The sequence below is a fragment of the Aythya fuligula genome, chromosome 4 (genome assembly GCF_009819795.1).
Source record: "Aythya fuligula isolate bAytFul2 chromosome 4, bAytFul2.pri, whole genome shotgun sequence".
NCBI lineage: Eukaryota > Metazoa > Chordata > Aves > Anseriformes > Anatidae > Aythya > Aythya fuligula.
Genome location: NC_045562.1, coordinates 7,154,095 through 7,175,271, shown reverse-complemented (window position 1 = coordinate 7,175,271; position 21,177 = coordinate 7,154,095). Strand labels below are relative to the sequence as shown.

Here is a 21,177-nt window from a genome sequence, read left to right as displayed (position 1 = left end):
AACAGTACTGGAATGAATTTCCTACTGCCTCTTATATCTTGGGGGTTAAAGTGTACATAAAGGAAGATATCACTGAAGCATATGTATTCTGCAGGCTGAGTTATCCACGCATGTGAGAATAACTGTTTTGTGTTCATAACAAAATTGAAAGGAAGACTTATGCCACATTTACAGATAGATATGTGCAAACAAAACAAAAAAGGCATGGCAATTTCAGGGATAGAAGGCAGTGAAGCTTCCAGTGCTCTGGTAGCACTGCAAAGCATCGACATGAATACACAAACCGGTGTTATATTTAATTTCTGTGCACAGACACACACAGATACACTCCAATTAAAATGCTGAACTCCAAGACAGTGCTCTCTCTAACGACTTGGGAGGAGGTAGGAGATGTCTTCTCCAGATCATTTCTACAAGATACCTTCTACCACAACCAAAGCACACCTGCACGCAAAGCTGACCACTCCAGCAAAAGCTGCATCGGTCTGGGGTTTAAAATAAATCCATAAATCAGCGGGTTGCCCTAGCAACACAGCAGTGACTGCCATCACGGCAGGGCTCGGAGCAAACTTCAGACCCTCACGCCTTCCCTCTCCCGAAGCCAGCTGGAGCAAGAAGGCTCCGAGGCGATGCTGTCGGCTGCCAGGATGAGGCCGGAGCGTTATCCCAGCCTCACCCCCTTTCCCTCACGGCTCAGTCAGAGCGGCATTAGGCCCTGCAGGCCTCAGGGTAATTGCACTGCTCCCTGCCACAGCTGCAGGACAGTCAGATTATGGGGAGCTCCGAGAGGGGAGAGGCAGCCACAGGGTTGACCTGGGCCCTGCATCCCCTCAGCAACCTGGGCCCTGCCAAGGGCCTTTGTCCCCTGCTGAGCCTCTTCCTGGGATCTCCGCTACGCTGTGAGAAACGACACACAGCAGACCCATATGTCTGTTGGTTTCCATTTTCTTCACATTTCACGATCCCTGTGCGCTGGAAGCAGCCCACAAACCACGCATGTAATACACAATAAATGTTTGTTCATTGTCTTTTGTATTATAAAAACAAGGAGTTCTGTTTGAGGAACGGGAGTTGTGAAAACTCCTTTGCTAGACACTATGAAAATTCTTTTGCTTAATGTAACAAAAAAGAGAACCCCCTCCCCTTCTCTCCTTCTGCATCTCAGTTGCCTCTTTTGTTCAAAGACACTGCTGCAAAGTTCATGTAACCATCTCCTGATAAGTTGCTAAACTAGTGTATCAACATCCTGCATTCCTGTCTCACGCTGGGCCAACATGACCAAATAAAAAAAAGAAGTTGAACCACAACGCGGAGGAAGACTACGGCCTTCATCTTCACGACCACCAGAGGGACAGAGACGACCCCCTAGCAACAGTGCGCGCAGTCGCAGAATATACCAGGATGTGCTGCGTAATCCCGGAATTACCAAGATATAAAAAGGGACCCTGGCGGGGGTGAGGTGCGCGCCGTTGGAGGAGCCGAGACTCCCCGGCCGCCCAGCGCTGTTTTGCTTGCTGTTGCTTACTCAATAAATTCCTTTCTATTATTAATGCAATGCTCTCTGAAAATTAATTAAGGGGGCAACTTATAACAAAATTTGGTGCCGTGACTCGGATGAAGGCAATCTGATTGAAAGACCTTCGGAGGGGGCGCCCCGCTGATTTCAGCGGCCTTCGCTAGGACTGCTTTCATTCAAATCCTTCACCGACGAACCCTAAATTCGGCAGCAAGCAAATAAAGCCGGCAACCCCTAGTAATCTTTGTGCACGAAGACCGAACGAAGACTCAGGAGTGAGTAAGTATAGGCCGGTGATCCGTTCGGTTGGGGTTGGGTATCCTGGAGCGTGTCGCTGTGAGACGTCCAATTGCGGACGAAGCGAGTGCGGACCCCTCGGTAGTGCGGTTCCCACATCCCGCGAGGGACTGGGCCACGAAAAGGGGGAAGCGATTTGTGTGTGTGTGTGAAGGTGCTCCAGAAGATGGGACAGAAGAAGAGTAAGCCTTCTGGTCCCATGGGCGGGGTAACATCTGATGTTAGGTTACCCCGGGATTAATGATTAAAAATTGGGAGGATTCCCCTTTTAGGCGGGGAAGGAATAAAGTAAAAATGATACATTATTGTGTTGAAGTTTGGGGTGGTAAACAGATTTGAGGAGACCACCTTTACTGGCCCGTATTTGGGTCCTTTGAAGATTGGGTTTGCCAGGCCCTAAATATTTATGTAAACTCAAAAGAACCTTTTAGTTTGGAAGAAAGTGAATATGCACATTTGTGGATCAGCTCGGAAACTCGAGCCAATTTATATCCTCTAAAAGAAAAAGGAGGGGATGGGAGGCACAAGAAAAACCGAGAATTAGAGATCCCAGCCCCACTGCCTCCCTATATTCCACCATCCCCACCTGCAGCCCCTCCGACTCCCGGGCTTCTTAATCTGCAACCCCAGGGGGATGCCAATAACAACTCTGATTCTAGCACTCAGGGATTAGTGACTAGGAATATGTGGCAGTCCCCATTAACTCCGGGGACGTCTGAGATTTTAAGAAAGAGACAGGAGGAGGGTAAGCGATCTTTAATGGCAACTGGCATAATGTTTGCAGCTGCTGAGGAATAATTCTAACTGGAATAATAACTGTACATTGTATATTGTATATATAAAAGCCCGGGCATTTTTGTTAAAGTGTTCTTTTATACATATGTTAATATGTAAATATAAGAACTGCCATTGAGGTGTATGTCTAAGGGAACAAAATTTGCCCAGGTATATTATCGGCTCATCAGGTTTAAATGTCCCCAGTGTAATTGTCTACAGGCAGTTAATTTACAGTGGTCTGTTTTTACTTGTGTATCTGTATATTGTGGATTTTGGAGGGATTGGGATTGACTAGTAAAGATCTTCTAGGAAAACGGTGGAATATTAACCACTGTAGATTACAATAGGAAAAGTTCAAAGCAAAGAAACCCCGAGGAAAAGCCTCCTAGGATGTATACTAACACATTGGAGGGATATAGTGGGCTGAGAGGGTACAGTGAGTAAAAGAGCCCTTATCAAATATTGTAATCAGTGGTGGCCACTTTATAAAGTAGAGGATGGAGCGGAGTGGCCCCTAAATGGAACTACTAATTATAACACCATACTACAGTCAATGTTGTTTTTGTGGAAAGAAGGAAAACAGGATGAAATGTTGTATATTGATGTTGTTTCAGCATCTTGGAGGGAAAAGGTACGGAATTAAGTTGGCCCCTGACTGAGCCTTTGATGTCGGCATTAGAAAAGTAAAGGCTAGAGAAAGATAAAGGAAGTGTTAAAAGGTTTGTGGAAAGTGTTAAAGGTATTCGAAGTTGAATGAGCAGGGAAAGGTGATGTAGGTATTATCTAAGTAACAGTCTAGAAGTTTTGGTATATTTGCATATTTGCTGTGGTGTTTGTTCAGTTTCCCAAGCATCAGGGAGGGGGGAACAGCCTGCTCCACCAGGGGCCTCTCCAGTGGCCGCAGGGGGGCTTCGGCTCCAGCGCCTGGAGCGCCTCCTCCCCCTCCTTCTGCACTGACTTTGGTGTCTGCGGGGGGGTTTCTCGCTCTCCCAGCTGCTGTTGAGCAGCAGGTTTTTGTTTGTTTGTTTGTTTGTTTGTTTGTTTTCGTGGATGTGCTCTCACAGAGGCACGGACTATGTTGCTATGGCTTGGCTCTGGGCAGCAGTGGGCCTCTTTAGGGCCAGATGAAATTGTCCCTTATCTACCACGGGGAGGTTTCTGTTTTTGTTTTGCTTTGTTTTTCACGGGGGCTGCCACTGCAGTTTCCCACCCCCACACCCCTCACACACCCTCAAACCTTGCCATCAAACCCAATACACTGGAGCAGCTAAATCATTACTGACTTGTAAAGCATCAGGGATTAAATTAACTAATGAAACCCTAAATGTGATGGGGGTAGAAGGGACTGGGATAACAGTGCCACTTTTGGGGGATACCAAGCTGAGACCAGGGGATAAAATGATCACTGGGCAATTATTGTATGTATCCAAGGCGGAAACTAACTTGTTGGGAAGGGATTTGATGATTAAATTGGGCATTCAACTAGTAAATTGTTAGACTGGAATAACAGTGTTATTAATGGAGTGCTCTCAGGCCCTGAGAGCAAACGTATATTCACCTCTGACTGGAAAGACCCTGAAATGGGGGCAGAAGCAACAATATAGGTGGACAATTTTACCTCAGGGGTTTACAGGGCCACCTATCTATTTGGGTAAATTCTAAAAAAGATTTTGGGGCAATTACAACCTCCCAAGGAGGTATTATTGTTACAAATATGTGGATCATTTTAAGGAAAATCGATACTCCCTGATGGGAGAGAAATGCTGAATAAAGTGATAATGAGGCAAATAACTGTTTTACATCAGAAGAATCATTGGGAGGTGCAAGCAATGTGTGATGTTGTTCTAAGAAAGCATGTCTGTGTAGGAATATATACTTCAGGGAAGCACACATGCAGAGGATGTACTATATGTCAAAGGGTAAATAAAATGGTCTTCTGTAACCTATCTAGAGGGGGACGGGAGACAGGGCTTTGACCTTTCCAAAGTATACAGGTAGACTTTACTGAGTTACTTGTTTGTCCTAATCGACCACGTGACTGAATGGGTGTAAAGCTTTACTGCAAGGATTAAAGCAGGCCTTAGAGATTGAGTGGGATTTTCACAGCCCTTGGCACCCCTCCTCTTCTGGAAAGGTAGAGCGAATGAATGGTGAAATTAAGAAACAACTAACAAAACTTGTGCTGGAAACTAAGGCTTCTTGGGTAAAATGCTTACCTCTTGCACTGTTAAACATATGGACGCAGCCCAGAACTGATATAGGAATTTCTCCTTTTGAAATGCTATATGGTATGCCCTATGACTTGGAATTGCCACTTGATCACTCTCAATTCTAATTAAGACTTGGAAAGAGACTTTTTTAACACCACTATGGGGAAGGCCCCTATGTTGTTTTGCTTACCACAGAAACGGCTATTCGAACTGCGGAGAAAGGATGGACACATGCCAGCTGTGTGAAAGGACCAGTCCGGGAAGGTAAACGGGAGGCAGCTCCAGGCCCTGACGACTTGAAGCTGACACTAAGGCGGACTCGATAAGTATTGTGTATTATCTGTGTATCGTGGGAAGGGGAGGAGGCCCTGTTTCGGAGGCTCCCTATTAGGTTCCCCTGAAGAACACTGCTGCTGCCAAGAAGAACTGATACCTTGTAGTTCGCTGCAACCGAACTGACAAGCGAGGCAGAGAAGTGAAAACGGTGGGGGACTGAGGGGTCGACAATTTAGATGGGCTCCGACCACCTCCTACGATACATGGGAGTCAGTATCATCGTTTTGGTCAGCTATGGGTCTGCGCATCCCCACCAGCCTTTTAAATGGAGCTTAATCAGATGGGAGGATCAATTCATCATCCAGCAAACAACGACAGCGGGTGCTCCCAGTTTCCGCATCACATTATGTGACCTGGCGTCAGTGCAGCCATGCTTTAACCTATCAGGATTTTATTTCTGCCCAAGTTCTAACCCAGGAAAGGGGTACTGTAATTATCCAAACGCATATTATTGTGCATACTGGGGGTGTGAAACCATTGCTACGGACTGGACACTCGGGGCTGGTCGGAATAAATTCTTACAAGTGGGATATGGGCCGCAAGGTTGTAACTGACAAGTGGATCCCCGTTACAGGTGGCAAGTGCATGGTATAGGGTATACAGGAACCTTCCACGGAAATAAAGAAATTTGCAAGGTTCTATATATAAATATAACAAACTTGGACGATACTAGCTGGGTACTAGGAAAATGTCAGATTTTACGAACACGGAACAGATAGGGGAGGACTCATACTAATAAAAAGGAGGATGCTGATGGGCCCCAGGCAGTAGGAACAAATGAGGTATTGTCAGAAAATGTCCAGGGAATCCAGCCTGTGGAAAATACTACAGTGCCAACCCTCGGCAGCCCTACAAGCTCAGGTAAAGCTGAGAATGATAACATAGTTGAGAATAACATATGGGGGGGTCATGAATGCCAGCTACCAATTATTAAACAAAACAAGCCCAAATGTAACAAAACACTGTTGATTATGCTTTAGTATAAGGCCTTCATATTATGATGCTATTGGGGATCCTGGGGAGCCCACCTGCACAAAGAACAGCCCTCTACATTGCAGTTGGGGAAAAGACATAAGGGTAAGACTAACACAAGTCACTGGAGGTGGTAGGTGTGTGGGCACGGTTCCTAGTGGGAAGTGTCACCTATGTAATACCATGGAGAATGGAAAACAATCAACCGAGTGGCTAATCCCAGCCAACAACGCTAGGTGGGTTTGTTCGTGAGTGGGCGTAACTCTTTGTCTATCACTAAAACTCTTTAATGCGTCTCGTGATTTTTGTATACAGGTGATAATTATACCAAGGATTCTATACCACCCTGAGGATTGTATGTATACCCAGCACACAGTGGCAAGTTATCATCTGGAAAGACGGGAACCATTCACGGCTCTAACTTTGGCCACCCTAATAATCCTGGGAGGAGCTGGAGTGGGGACCAGGGTAGCCTCATTGGTTAAACAAAATCAAGAATTTACTTACCTGACCCAAACTGAACAATCCATCTCGGCCCTGGAAAATCTATCAGGTCACTTCAGAGGTAGTGTTACAAAATCGTAGGGGATTAGATTTGGTATTTTTCAACAGGACGGGCTGTTTGCAGCCCTGAAAGAGGAATGCTGTGTATGCTGATCACACTGGAGTGGTAAGAGATACAATGGCAAGACCCAGGGAAGGGTTGGAAAAAAGGAAACGGGAGAATGAAGCCCAACAGAGCTGGTACGAATCTTGGTTTAATTATTCACCTTGGCTTACTACTTTATTATCAACAATAGCAGGACCTTTGTTGTTATTAATAATAGCACTAACTTTTGGACCATGTATTTTTAATAAATTGATTGCGATTGTAAAGGGATGTTTAGAAGCGGCACATCTAATGCTCATACATGCCAAATACGAGCCAATAAGTACCAACAAAGGAATCAAGGAAACATTAGTTCTTAGTAGCCAGGCATTGCAGAGATTCAATGAACAAAATGAGTAACTAAAAGAAAAAGGAGGGATTGTAATACACAATAAATGTTTGTTCATTGTCTTTTGTATTATAAAAACAAGGAGTTCTGTTTGAGGAACGGGAGTTGTGAAAACTCCTTTGCTAGACACTATGAAAATTCTTTTGCTTAATGTAACAAAAAAGAGAACCCCCTCCCCTTCTCTCCTTCTGCATCTCAGTTGCCTCTTTTGTTCAAAGACACTGCTGCAAAGTTCATGTAACCATCTCCTGATAAGTTGCTAAACTAGTGTATCAACATCCTGCATTCCTGTCTCACGCTGGGCCAACATGACCAAATAAAAAAAAGAAGTTGAACCACAACGCGGAGGAAGACTACGGCCTTCATCTTCACGACCACCAGAGGGACAGAGACGACCCCCTAGCAACAGTGCGCGCAGTCGCAGAATATACCAGGATGTGCTGCGTAATCCCGGAATTACCAAGATATAAAAAGGGACCCTGGCGGGGGTGAGGTGCGCGCCGTTGGAGGAGCCGAGACTCCCCGGCCGCCCAGCGCTGTTTTGCTTGCTGTTGCTTACTCAATAAATTCCTTTCTATTATTAATGCAATGCTCTCTGAAAATTAATTAAGGGGGCAACTTATAACAACGCACATCATTTAAAGCCTGACCCAAGAACTTCTACCAGAAGCAGCGGAGCAGAAAATAAACAATTGCATTTCGTGCAGTTGTTTTCCACTGATACTTGGAACACATACGTCTTCAGAAAACACTTTCTCTTTTTTGGCTTGACCTTTTGCTGCCCTGACCCCAGTAGTTCATGCACTAAAATACTCTGATGTGGACTAATTAATACGGGTCTATGAAATTCACTGAAACTGGAGACCAGACTGAAAAGGGAACAAAATTGGGAAGAGGTGAAGTGCTGTCAAGCCCCAGGCCTCACCTCAATTCATGTGTGCAGTGAACAAGGAAGTTGAAACGCAGCCCTTGGTTTCAGAAGGGCCTTCCCCAGATCCATTACAGTTTTCTCACTCAACCTACAAGAACTCCTAAACTGCTTTAGATTAGTTCATGCTTTGACTTCTACTTCTGTAATTAGAGTTAAACTGGTAAAGACCAAAACCTCATTTTGCTTTTTGCAACTACTGTGGTTAAGCGCAGCCCACGACACTCAAAGAAATCAGGAGGTTTTGTGCTTTGTGTCTCTTTCAGGTATCTCCACAGTAGGCCTCAATTCCTCAAAAGCAAGTCAATGATCTACACAAGCTATGAACAATTCATTATACAACACAGAAAAAAAAAAAAACAACAAATAATTGTGAGATAAATGAAGGTGAGGGAGAACTCAGCAGTTCTCCACATCTTTATCGTCCTTCTGGAGAAGAACTTAAATAAAAGGCCAGCTAGTTATAATAATCCTTCATCCTTCCTGAATGGGGGAAGAAGAGGAGAAAGTCATTGCTTATCTCCAGTCCACATGGCTGGAAGAAGCACTACCATTTACTTGCATTCCTTGCAAGACAGCAGCCTCCCTACTTCCCCTAAGGGATCGCAGTATAGAAACCTACGCAGCATATTGCTACCTGGAGGTAACTACCATACACAAATGCATGCCACGAGGAGATTTTTACATTTATAAAGAGCAAAACAAACAAGCAAGCAAGCACACAAACAAAGGAAGCTAGAAGACGCTACCTACTGATTAACAGAAAAATATGGCCTGCACTGCAGCACTGGAAGAGCTCTGCAGGCAGATTTCTAACAAACATGTACCAGTGGCTAATTAAAGAAAAAAAGATACTGTTCCAACAGCGGATGATTAATGATTAATTAGCACAAACATGAGCGACTGAATAGAGCACAAATTGCATCTTCCATTATGAGAATATTAATTTTGTATATACACATACAGCGCTTCCACAGAACAACATAAGAAATGGTCATGTTCATGTGGAAATCAGTTAAACAGAGTTCATTACTGGAATCGCCAACAAATGCCAAGATCAATCACAATCCTCTTATAAATATAACAAACATTTTGTTTCCATTGCTTTGTACAGCGTTACCATCCAAACACACAGGCATCTATCAGCTTCTCCATACCTGCTTGCTTTTTCTACTTTTCCTTAAACCGGTGATATTAGTGCAAGCGACAAATAACTATTTCCCTCCCAGTGGTTTTGTATTTGTCAGAAATAAAACTGAGAGCCTAACCAGACAGCAACTGTGCACACAGCATGCACAATAGGGAAGAGTATGTAGCTAAGACCAAAAAAAAAAAAAAAAAAAAAAAAAAAAAAAATCAGTTGCAACCTTTTTCCCCTCTTTTTTTTTTTTTTTTTGGTAAAAAGACCTAAGTTTTGATCTCTTTGTGAAACAAAATGTTCTGGTACTTGAAGAATTCTCTGCTATATCCTGTGATTATCTAGAGGCGAGGAAAAATACTGCAGCAGCCTCTGTGCAGTAGAGGAAAAAAATACACTGGGAGGGAAAATGCTGGAGGCAGAGGCAGGGAGAGCAGAGCCAGGACTGGGTGGCTGGTGAAGGCTTTGCTGGAGGAGCCCTGGAGAAGAGCCCAAGGAGGCGATGGCTGCTTAGAGCTGCTGGCACTGCCCCAGTGGGTGCTTCTGTAATGAGAGGTGGGGTCTCTGCTGCACAAAGATGGGGATGCGACCTCAGATGAGGGAAAGGGAGAGGCCATAAAACATGTGTGCATATAGCAAATACGTTTCAAAGAAGTTTGATGACAAATCCCACAGGAACACTAGACAAAAGTCATGCACGCTATCCATACTCTGGAAAACGTAAGGCCTGGTCGCTACCTCCATTTATAGTTGTTTGAAACCTTTTAAAGGCACGCCATTTGTTTCCTGGTATTGGCATTAAACAAGAAAAACTGCTCGCCATATGAAATACTATCACCGGGATGTGGTAATAAAATGCAGACCACAGGAAAAAGCAACAAAACAGATTTTTAACCCTTTACCTCACCGTGCCAGTAGCATCCTCTCGAGACCTGGAAACACAAGAAAACTATTGAGCCATTCATTGGTTTTTTTTTGGTGGTGGTGGTAGTTGTTTTTCTTGCGCTTTCAGGTCTCCTGAACGTGTTCCAGCAAATGGAGAAAAAGATCAACCTGCTATTTTCCTGTTCTTGCAGGCTCCTGCAGAACCCATCTCACTGATAACACAGCCACGGTAAAGGTCAGACACATTGTTACTGCTTCTCTCAAATATTAAGCAGCCTCTCCAGAACAAATAAATAAACCATAAAGAGCTGTGCTTAATTAGTGTTGAACATGTGCGCACACATAAATAAAATACAAGCATGCAGCAAAGAATGCATTATTTTGTTTATATATTATTCATTTCAAAATGAAGCTGTACACTATATTAATACCCTCTGAGGAGGCTGCCCGTAAGAAAAACTATCTTTCATCAATATCCAAGTTCTTCGCATTTTATCTCCCCTCTGTAACAAACTTGTCCTGTAATTTTGTACAACTAATGCCCTATGTCTGTAATGTCTAGAGCATGAGGGACTTCTATGGGAAATAAGTAAATGCTTTCTTCTTCATTTGTATGGGCAACACACCAGTGCCTACCATCATCTCGGTATTACAATGCATTGCCTTTGTTTGATGGCAATTTGCAATTCTGCACTTCAAGAAACATTGGCACAGCAGCAGTGGTGACAGCACGGGTTCGTGAACAGGTCGATGCTTCCTCCACACGCAGAAGAACAGCTCACAAAAGGGTCACTGCAGCTTTCCCCACCCCGCTCCCATCTACTTATTCATAATCCTTGGACCCAGATACATGCAATTTCTCCCTGCCACCTCAGAAACTCCAACAAAATCGTGTTTTCAAAAGACAGGAACATTTTCAATAGCGACCTAAATACTTTTTTCAGGCTGACTTTGAAAGTCTACCCCCATTTCACATACACTATGCATGATCATGCTTGGCCAATACACAAAGCAGCAGACAGATCCACTTTTTGACCTATTTTTAACATTTTCTGAGCTGATTGTCTACATTCTTATACATTTACCCATGAATTTTTGGCTTACAAGGTTTCTATGAACCAAAAGGGCAAGAATGAAATAAATATTTTTCTCCACGACTTACTTCAGGTGACAGATAGGAGCTAGAGAATGAGTCACTGTCACTGAGAGCTGCTGGAGGAACAGAGCGAAGCCTCCCAGGCAGCACAGAGCTCACCAAAGCAGGGAGAGGGGAAAAAAGCACTGCCAAAATCTCTTTTAATGCTGACATGTATAGAAAGTGCGTACAACAAACCTCCCTTTCTACAGATTTCCTCAGGCAGCATAGAGATGGCTGATGTTTTTGTTTCCACATACAAGTTATCCAGTGACAGACTCTGAAACATTACTGGAATTAGCAACACATCTCCAAAAGATCAAACTCTAATGTGCCGTTTTAAGACATTATGTACCTGAGGACTACTTCTTTATTTTACTAAACACGTTCATCAGATTTTCACAAAAAAAAGTTTGACTAAACTAAATAATTGCCAATATGGTGAAAACAGCAGAAACTGAAGTCTGGAAAATGTATCTACAGTATAAAATAAACTATGAGGATTACAAATTACCTACAGAAATTCAGCATCAATTTTCCCATGGCCAAGAAGTTCTTGCAGCATAGTTGGAAGCGCTCGGCACAGATGTATTTGTTTAAAGATGTAATTAGATCAATCTCCCAGAGAACAAGGCATGCTACTTCACAGAAAGCTGCCTGTTACCAGGGGCAAGCTAGTCAATAACCCATCAAGAAACAGTCCGTCAAAAAGAAGGTGCTGCTACGTGAAGTCACCTCAGAGTAACAGCATCTGCAAACCAAATCAGGAAGCAGACAGACGGGTCATTCCCTAGTCAAGCCCACATAGACTGAACATACAAGAAAAATAGAAAGAAGAGAGCTCCTTCGACAGATACATTCAACAGCTGCCTCATTTGGCAGCATGGAAAGCAAGGCACTTGAGAAGAGGAGATAATACCTGCAGCCCCAAATTAACCACTACCAGTAGAGCGGGCAGTCAGTTGTGTTAAAAGTTGTCAACTCATAGTCCTTTTAACATAGCACATGTACGAAGCCCACCACAGCAGGGCTGCTTTATTGTTGTCGAAGAGGTTAACCAATTTTAGTCATTTATATCATCACCAAAAGGTGCTACGGGTTGGCACGGAAGTTGCTGCACAGAACAGAAAGAGATGAGTTGTGCTAGCAACATTTCTCAATAACTGCAGGTTAAGAAAAAAATAAATAAAGAAATAACTAGCCAAGACACTTCATCAAGTATTGCAGCTCTGAGAAATTAGCTCGCTATTTTTAATACATTTTGACATTTCAATCACAACTAGAGCACACAGCAGCCCTGGATGGAGGCTGTGCTGGGAAGGTGTTTGTAAAAGGAAGGCCTAAGTCCACCATGCACCATCCTCAACCTAGTGCAAAGATTTTTCCAGATGTTAAGACTCTTGAAGTGGCCACCTAATTAAAATGCTGAGTTGTGCACTTTCTCTACCTGCTTTTCTGAATTAAATGACCAGTTTCACCTGGAATAATTGCGCTTTTGCAGAAGATTGATCCCTGAACCAGATCACCGGCGGTTCCTTCACTTCCACTGCTTGGGCAACTTCTCACCCTGAGGTTGGCAGCTACATGTGAGCTCAGGAGCCAAAAGGCCACGTTGTACGTCCTGTAAAGAGGATGAACTGGAAGCCCTGGCCACAGCAACAGGGGCAGTGCAAGCTCCTCCATCCATCCCTAGCCAGTACACATCACCCTCCTCACCCCTCACTTGCAATGCCCTACTTAAACCAACCTGCCTGAGCACACCACAAGCAGTCCTCATGTAGCACAGCTCTGTGATACGTATAGGAAGACAATCCTTCATGCAAAGCACTTTTGCAGGATATGACCCTCAAGCTTGCAGAGGAATGACCGATTCTCCCACGATAACACCTAACCCTTGCTACTTTACAGGAGAAAGTCACATCCCACCAGCTGCAAAGCAGGAACTGGACTGTTTTGTCACCTCTCAACGATGGGGCTACATTTTGGACAGGATAATCCTGTCTCAATTATTTGAATAAGAAAAAATGGCCCCTTCTGCAAGCATATTTCTGACACAGTGGACAGAAAGGACACCAGAAGTCCCCATTAGCTTGGAACCCACAGAACAGGGCTGAAACTCTGTCATTTCTGTTGAATTATTTGGCTCAGCTAAGAGATTATTTTCAGCAGCTTCAAATCTGAATTACTGTCAGTCTTTCCATTAAAGTTACCCATTCTCATAGCTATCAGGCAAGAGGATTAAATATCAGTGATACCCCTTTCCACCATTTCAAGACTCAGTCTGGTCTTCTCATCAAATTATTGGCCTCTTCCAGACCTAACAATAAGCCAAGTACATAGCAACCCTTGTCCTCAATTCTTTAGAAGAATAAAGCCAAAATAACCAATGCCTTCATAAACTCCTCATAAAAACTCCTCTTACTTAAGAACAAATGTAAGTAGCTATTCCACTTGAAGCCACCACAAAGAAATAGTCATTAAAAACAAAACAGAACCACCCACCAGTACAGGACTGGGTATACTTCATATTCAATGAGAGAAACCTTAAGAGCCATATAGATGAGTTCAGATATAGGGGTTCTTTAAAGAGGTTAGAGCAGTGACACATATTTCTTACTCAGAGCTCCAATCAAGAGTAATAAAACATACCAAGACCTGGATAAACACAGAAAATCGCTTTGGTTGTTTGATTTTAGTCTGATGAAGTGATTGACATGTATCCATCCCAACTGCTCCGAACACTCTTCATATCAGTAACGAGTATAAATTTTCATTACTGCTAGTTGAAGCGAAGGAGTTTTTAGACTGGAATAATTACAAGCCAAATCTAACTCAAATCTTGCCTCCACAATCATTATCAATCAGCAATAAAAAAAAATAAATTCATTTTCTCAAGAAAAAAATCCAAAAAGGCACAGAAAGACATGTACAGGCAACATACACATCACACAGAACAAACTGGGAACCTAGGAAAAAGTACACATTGAAAAGGGGAAGGGAAAGAGGTACACTTTTTAAAAGCTGCCTTAAAGGAAAGTTTCAAAAGTCAAAGAACTAGGTTTGTTTGAAATATAAAATTGTAGGGTATGTGGTTATTTAGCAACAGCCTTCCCAAAGTATCTTTTGGCCAACTGTTGGAATAAACAAACAAATCCTAACAGCCTTACTGAGCACAAAACAACATGTGTTCCTGTAAAATATTATAAAAATACATCCTTTCCCTATGTTCAAGATCATACATGAATATTTTTGACATTCAGTGTTCCCTCCTCTCCACAGTTTATGGATAAAAAACAACTACAAAGTAAAAGAGAGAGGAAAAATTAAGTTTTACAGGAAACCTTTCCAATTAGGACCAAAACATACAGCTAAAACTGGAAAATGTGATTGTAGCTTCCTGGCCTCATCAGCAAAGTTTGTTTTTCTACTTTGTGTGTTACACCCAAGTTTTTCCATAGGCCTCCAACTGCATACTGTTGAGCTTTGTTTTTATTAGCTTTTGGAACAGAGAACAATCATTATCCACAGTTTAAATTCCTTTACAGGAACAATTCATTTGGAGAAAACAAAGTCAGAGGAAAAAAAGCCCTGTAACAATGGAAAATACCAAAGATCTTCCAAGACTCAGATAAGGAATCAGGCGTACTCCTCCATCCCCCAAGATACTTGAGTGATGGATAACTTCTCTTTCATGGTAAGACTGAACTATTGTTCCCAATTGGAAGCAATTAAGAAGCAATCGCATGTGGGTAATAACTGAAATTATTTAAATATATCAGGAAAAAAATATAAATCCTTGGACCTGAATAACCTACAGGTATCAACACAGATTATGGAACCGTTCTGCTCTGAATTTCTTGTTCAACCCATTTCAGTCCACAGACACTAATAAATCTCAGTCTCGTATCTGGCAACACATATAGAAGAAAGAAGCACTGCTGACAATTCCTCACCTAGAAACCAAAATCTTAGTCCAGTACCTCTCACAGCTTTCAGGCACCATGAGGTACCATAACCAAGCCTGGCCAGAAATCAGCTTAGTTCAGGTGAAAGCCTACTGTGAGCCATGCAAAGGGGAAAAAAAGCACAAATCTTTTCCTTTCCAAACTTGCTCTATCAGGACAAGACTCAACTACAGGGAAGTTTCAGCATGCAAACACTGACCACTGTGCATTATCTCACATTAGTCCATAAAGTCGTTAAAAAGGGTCTTAGAAAGATGAAGAAGTTAAAACACTTATAGTTAAATCTTTTATTACAGAAGTTGCTTTGGTTAAACATCATACTACAGAAGTCACTTCTGGAACACAAGACAGTAGCTTACATGAAAATCATTAATCTATTTACCAAGCAGAGGAAACAGAATTTCCTGCTATCCTTGCAAAGTAATCCCTAAAAAAAAAAATGTACCTTTATGTTGTCACAGTTCAAATTTAGGATGTTTTGGCATCTAGCAATCAACACACTGCCCAAAGAGCCTGCAGCCAACAGAACAAAGACACTGGGATAGGAACACTAACATATCTTGGTATTTTATTGACTGCTTCTTCCAGGCTTTAAGCCACTAGTGCTGACCAATGCCACCCTCAAGCAGCACGTTTGAATTGTTCAAATTTTGATTTATCCACCCTCCTCTCCTCAAAACCTTCAGGGGAAAAGAAAAAAAAAAAGAATAAAATGAAGAAAAAGCAGCACACCTTACCTAAGCCACTAACTTTCAGGACATGAAGAACATTATAACATTAATGTCTGAACTATGTGAACTAAATAAAAAAAAATCATGTTGATTCATAAATGGCAATATGCTTTATTATTTTGCTGGTCACAAGAAATGCAGAAAGTAGATCTACAACAGCACTTTCCAAATCAGTCAGACAAGGCCAAAGCTGTATAAAGAGTAAAGGCTTACAACACAACCATAGATACGTGCCTGGCCTAAGTGCACCAAGAGCCAAATTAACCTTAAGAAGTAGTTGGACACTGCAGTTGATGGATTATTTATTTATTCAGTCCCAAATGGCTTTGCTTTAGTAGCATTTTTTGCCTTTGACAGATTTTAAATCAGCATAAAAGTGTATCTATATGGACTCATACTGGCAGATGCTTTGAATACTCAAATGCAGTTCAAATGACTGGCTTCTCCTGGAACCGGGCTTTAATCAACTCAGCACCCACTCAACACAATTTGTTCCGTCTTGCCTGATAGCCGAGATACTGCTTGCTAGCTCAAACTAATATCCCCACTTGAAAGTGTATTCAAGACCTACGAGAACCTTCACTAAGGGCATTTGGCGCAGCATTTTCAGAAAGGGTACGAGAAGAATGCAAAGGGCACACAAATCCTGTGTACTGGCCCTGTAAACAATGGTGCCTTTCACTCCTGACAAAAAGAATTGAAACTATTCCAATATATTGTATGAACCAATTCCCAACAACTCCTTCTTCTTCCTTCAACGTACTTGAGAACGAATTTTCTTGTGATGTTGCTGCAGTTCACATAGATCAGCGCTGAAGATTATGGACCACATTCATCACCGTGTTATGCCGCTGTAATTCCATTAAACAAATGGGCTTTCTAATCCAGCCTTAGCAGATCATACTGCGAGCTTTGAAACAGGGTTCAGCCTGCTCTAGATGTCTAAATAAAACTTACCCAACCAAATCGAGTTACGCTGGCACTAATCTGAAGTAATGTGGCCATGAATCAGCCCTGGTATTTTTGTTCTGTTTTCATGGCTCGGCTCTACTGGCAGTTACACCACTGCGTGTCAACACGGAAATTTTCCCCTGGAATCGTCTCCAAAGTAGCACCTCTCGGCATCCATATTTATTTCCATCAGCTAACCTGGACTGCTGTAAAAAGCTGCTTTTAGTTTAAAAAAAAATAATCTTGGGAAAACACATGCAGGATGTAAATAAAAAAGGGTGGTTTTTTTGTTGTTTTTTAAACTGTTGTTCAGCCGTGTTTTACACGTGGCAGAAACAGAGACAGTTTCAAAGCCCTCGGTATAAGCCTCTAGTCCTGTATTTAAAAGGATATATAAGCCAAATCCTCCTTCTTTGTCCTAAAGATGCTTTTATATTTTCGTAAACCGTATCTCCCCTTCAAATCTCAATCGCTATCTAATAAACGTGTTGGCTAAAAATAAATCTGTCTAAACTTATCATTTTGCTGATACTCGCTGAAACATCCTGTTCTTAAGCAGAGCGTTCGAGTTTGAAAAAGCAGCTTTATTAGGCTATGAGAGAGGAGGAGACGTGTGCTTCACTCCCAGCTCTGTCATGTACAAGCAATTTAATCTTCACTTGCCGATGACTACATCCAGAGACCTCAGCACCGGGGTGCTCGCTTCTGCATCCTGCAGGCATGCACTAGGCACGTGGCCGCATGAGGGATGTCCTGGGAGAGATCAGCACAGCAGAAGGGGACTCCCAATGTGCTCACCAAGTCGGCAAAGCTACAAGAGAGAGAGGGACCCGGGGAGAGAGGAACCGTGGTGCTGCAGCCAAGGCAGGCGCAGCCCCCAGGCAGAGAAGAAGCTGAACTTAAACCTTCTGCTCCAAAATCCGTCCCATATTTAACGCTCAGGGGTTGCTGGAGAAAAAAAGGGTTCATCTGTTCTAGGGCCAGGAAGGTGGGCAGTGCTCCTCTCCTGTGCAAACAACTTGTCTCCAGTCCTTAGCTGACTGGGGTCTTTTGGGCTCCCACCCCCACCAAGCAGTAAGTTTTCAAGCTGCTTCAGCTTCTTCAAGCTGAAGAAATCGTCTTTTCCTCCAGCAAGAGGTGGAGTGCTAGTGCACCTTCCCTGGAAGTGAAAGTTTTACTCCTCTTTAAACTGATGAGCTTTAATTAGGGAGAGGAGGAGAGGAAGGGGTGGACAATTGTGCAAGTTGATGGTGCAGCAGGGTAGGCTTGCAGTGTGTGCACATTTATAAGAATTATTATTAATAATGAACGTTGGAACAGATATAAAATGAACATGTTTTTCACAGAGGGAACAGCAAAAACAAAAGCAGCAAATAGGACTCAAGGGTTGTAGCAAAGCTCTCAAGTCAGGTTTTCTGTAATATTTCTGCTAATGCATGAAAGTAATCATCATTAGCCAGCAGAGAAGCCACAGATGATGTTGTCATGGAAATAACAACAACAGATCCATTCACCAGTGGATGGCAAACAATAAAACTAGCCTACACATTTGCACTGGTTCTTAATCTCTCAAAATTATTCGTTCGCTGCGTTACCAAGATACGAGCTTACCTCTGAAGGTTTATCAGAATTTTTTTGAATAGATGACCTTAGCAAGAAACAGGACTTTTATCCAAAATTATATATAGCTGATACTACTGATCTAAATAATAGAGCTGGTCTATTACAGTATTACCGATATAAAGCAACGCAGCAAGCCTTATTCAAAGCCCAGCACCGAGAAGTGACCCAGCACATACAATCATAAATGTGCGAGATGTTTTTTTTTTTTTTTCCTCTGAGAGATAGTGCTGTGCTGTTCTGCTTTGTTAGATACGTTACTTCATTTCTGCATATCATCTTGACTCTCAAAAAACAACTTTGACTTAAGTGGAACATGGAGCTGTTAGGGCTTTTATTCAAATATCAAGGGGCTAGTTCTTGCTACTAGTGAATGAAAGAAGCATCCTTCCAAGACTGCAGTTATCTTTAGCATTGAAAAACGGCTTTGCATTAAGTGTATAATAAAGACCACAGATGAAAGGCGTACTTTGCAGCTCGAACAAGGGGGAACAATAAGGCACGATGCAGGAGGATTCAGTGGCTGTTGCTTTATGCAGAACTCCAGCCCCACACAAGAGAGGCGGCAGCAGCAGCAGGAAGATCAGAGACACTCCGGGAGAAAGAAAAATTCACAGCCTGAACAAGTAGGGGGAAAACAAGCAGGATAAAAGGTAGGAAAAAGTTTGATAAATGCAGCAAAATGTCTGCGAGAATGATGCAAGCCAGGCTAGACTAGGTGAACACATCACATAAAACACAAAATATTTGCCACATCTCTCAGCTGAGCCTCTACCGTGGATGCTGCAGATGTCTGATATTTACACACAACACGAGCACTTCAAACCATCTCTGTCAAGGCTTGCTGTAGTTTTCTCCTAGCTAAGAGAACCAAGGCTTTTGCAAAGGGGTTTGTTTAGAGAAGAGGCAAACCCCTTCTAGCTTTGAACCTGCACACAAATGACGTTCAAAAGATGACACAATATCCACAATATCATTACCTGGAAGATAGAGTTGAAAGACCTCAGAAAGGTATGTGAAGAATTACACAGCCAGTACCTCAAACCCATTTCTCTGGGTATGATATGACCAAAGTAACAGTTACTATAGCGGATGGAGTAACAAAAGGAGGCACCTTGAAAAATTACAGTGATATCCCACAGTCAGTAACCTGCCCTACATTTTCAAAATCAGCAGGGTTCCAGCTTTGCAATATTAAAACATTTGCAAAAATTACAGTGATTATGTCTCTTAGAATGACTTCTCTGCTTTTAACTTCTGTTATCCTGCACCATCTGCAATCTGCAGAATTACCTATCAGGTGGATACAGACTGCACCTGGACATGAAATATTTAGAATACTCTACACAATTATTCTAAATAAGACATCATTAAATGCAATCTATGGAAGAAAGAAAATCTATACCACAGTGGTATCAAGACATACTGCCTATGTACTTTTAACACACTTACAGGTCTAGTAACAAAGGAAGGAATCATGATTACAGAAATAATGCATTCATACACCTGTATTTCATTCGTATTTTCATGCGCACAAAACCTATATAGATTATATATTTTATCTATTTATCTATCTATACAGATGTAGAGAAAAGTACCAACACCTGTAACAGCTTCTACTTCCTTTTCACACAAAAAAATAAAATAAAATCATACCACACATAGCTGAGAAATCAAGAGCACTCCTCGAGGTTTGCTGAAAGGTAACATCATCAGCTGGCCACTTCTGAGACTGACACCCTAAGAAATTCTTTGAATCACTTGCAGAATGGTTTGTGTTGGAAGGGACCTCAAGGGTCATTCAGTTTAACCCCTCCTGCCACGGGCAGGGACACCTTGCACTACACCACATTGCCCAAAGCTTCTGGGCTACAAGCACTCACTGCTGGCTCCTGTCGAGCTTTTCATCCACCATAACCCCCAGGTCCTTCTCTGCAGGGCTGCTCTCAGCGAGTTCCTCTCCCAGCCTGTCCTCATGTCTGGGATTGCTCCAACCCAGGTGCAGCACCTTGCACTTAGACATGTGGAGCCTCATTAGGTTCAAATGGGCCAAAATTAAACCTTTTTTTTTTTAAAAAAAAGTTTGAAGGAAGTATACATCAAAGTCTCACCACTTCAGATGAGATACTCCAACTGAATTCAAAGGGCAATGGGCACTACTCCACATGCTCTTAAAAGCCTCAAGGATCATAACTAGCAAACACAATGGCCAGCTGTGAGGCATCTGAACAGTACTAACTTCCCATCGATGTGAATTCAAGCACAAACTCCCAAACGCACATTACCACCAGAAATTCCTATTCCATTTGAACAAGTTTCCAAGTGAAGATGTAAAAGAAGAAAATGTACCCTGGAGCTGTGAGTACCCCAGGCAATTTGGATCCTTCAGATCCTTCTAAAATAACGGGTACTACACCCAAAGTGCATACTGAAAGGAATTTCTCAGTACCAGCTACCTGCATTTTGACCCAAATCACTACAACAGCCTTGTCTCTGCTCAAAGAGCATCTTAAGGAAAGCCATTATCTCCACAAGCAATATCACTTGGAGAGGAACGCAGAGAAGAGTCTCTCGTGTTCCATGGGCAGCCAGTGGGTAGCTCCGGGTTTGAAGTACCCTCTTTATCACCAGAAAACTCTAGGGCCCTAGGGAGAAGGTGAGTCTTTCGAGGGCCTCCATTTCACAAAAAGTGCCTGTACAAACAAGCTAAACCAGTCA

At 42.6% G+C, this 21,177-nt stretch overlaps 1 protein-coding gene across 2 annotated transcripts in view; it reads right to left on the bottom strand.

Annotated features, from left to right (window-relative positions):
* The window catches only part of PPP3CA (protein phosphatase 3 catalytic subunit alpha), a 195,960-nt gene that overhangs the window by 109,863 nt on the left and 64,920 nt on the right, over positions 1-21,177 (bottom strand). The gene's annotated exons all lie outside the window — the stretch shown is intronic.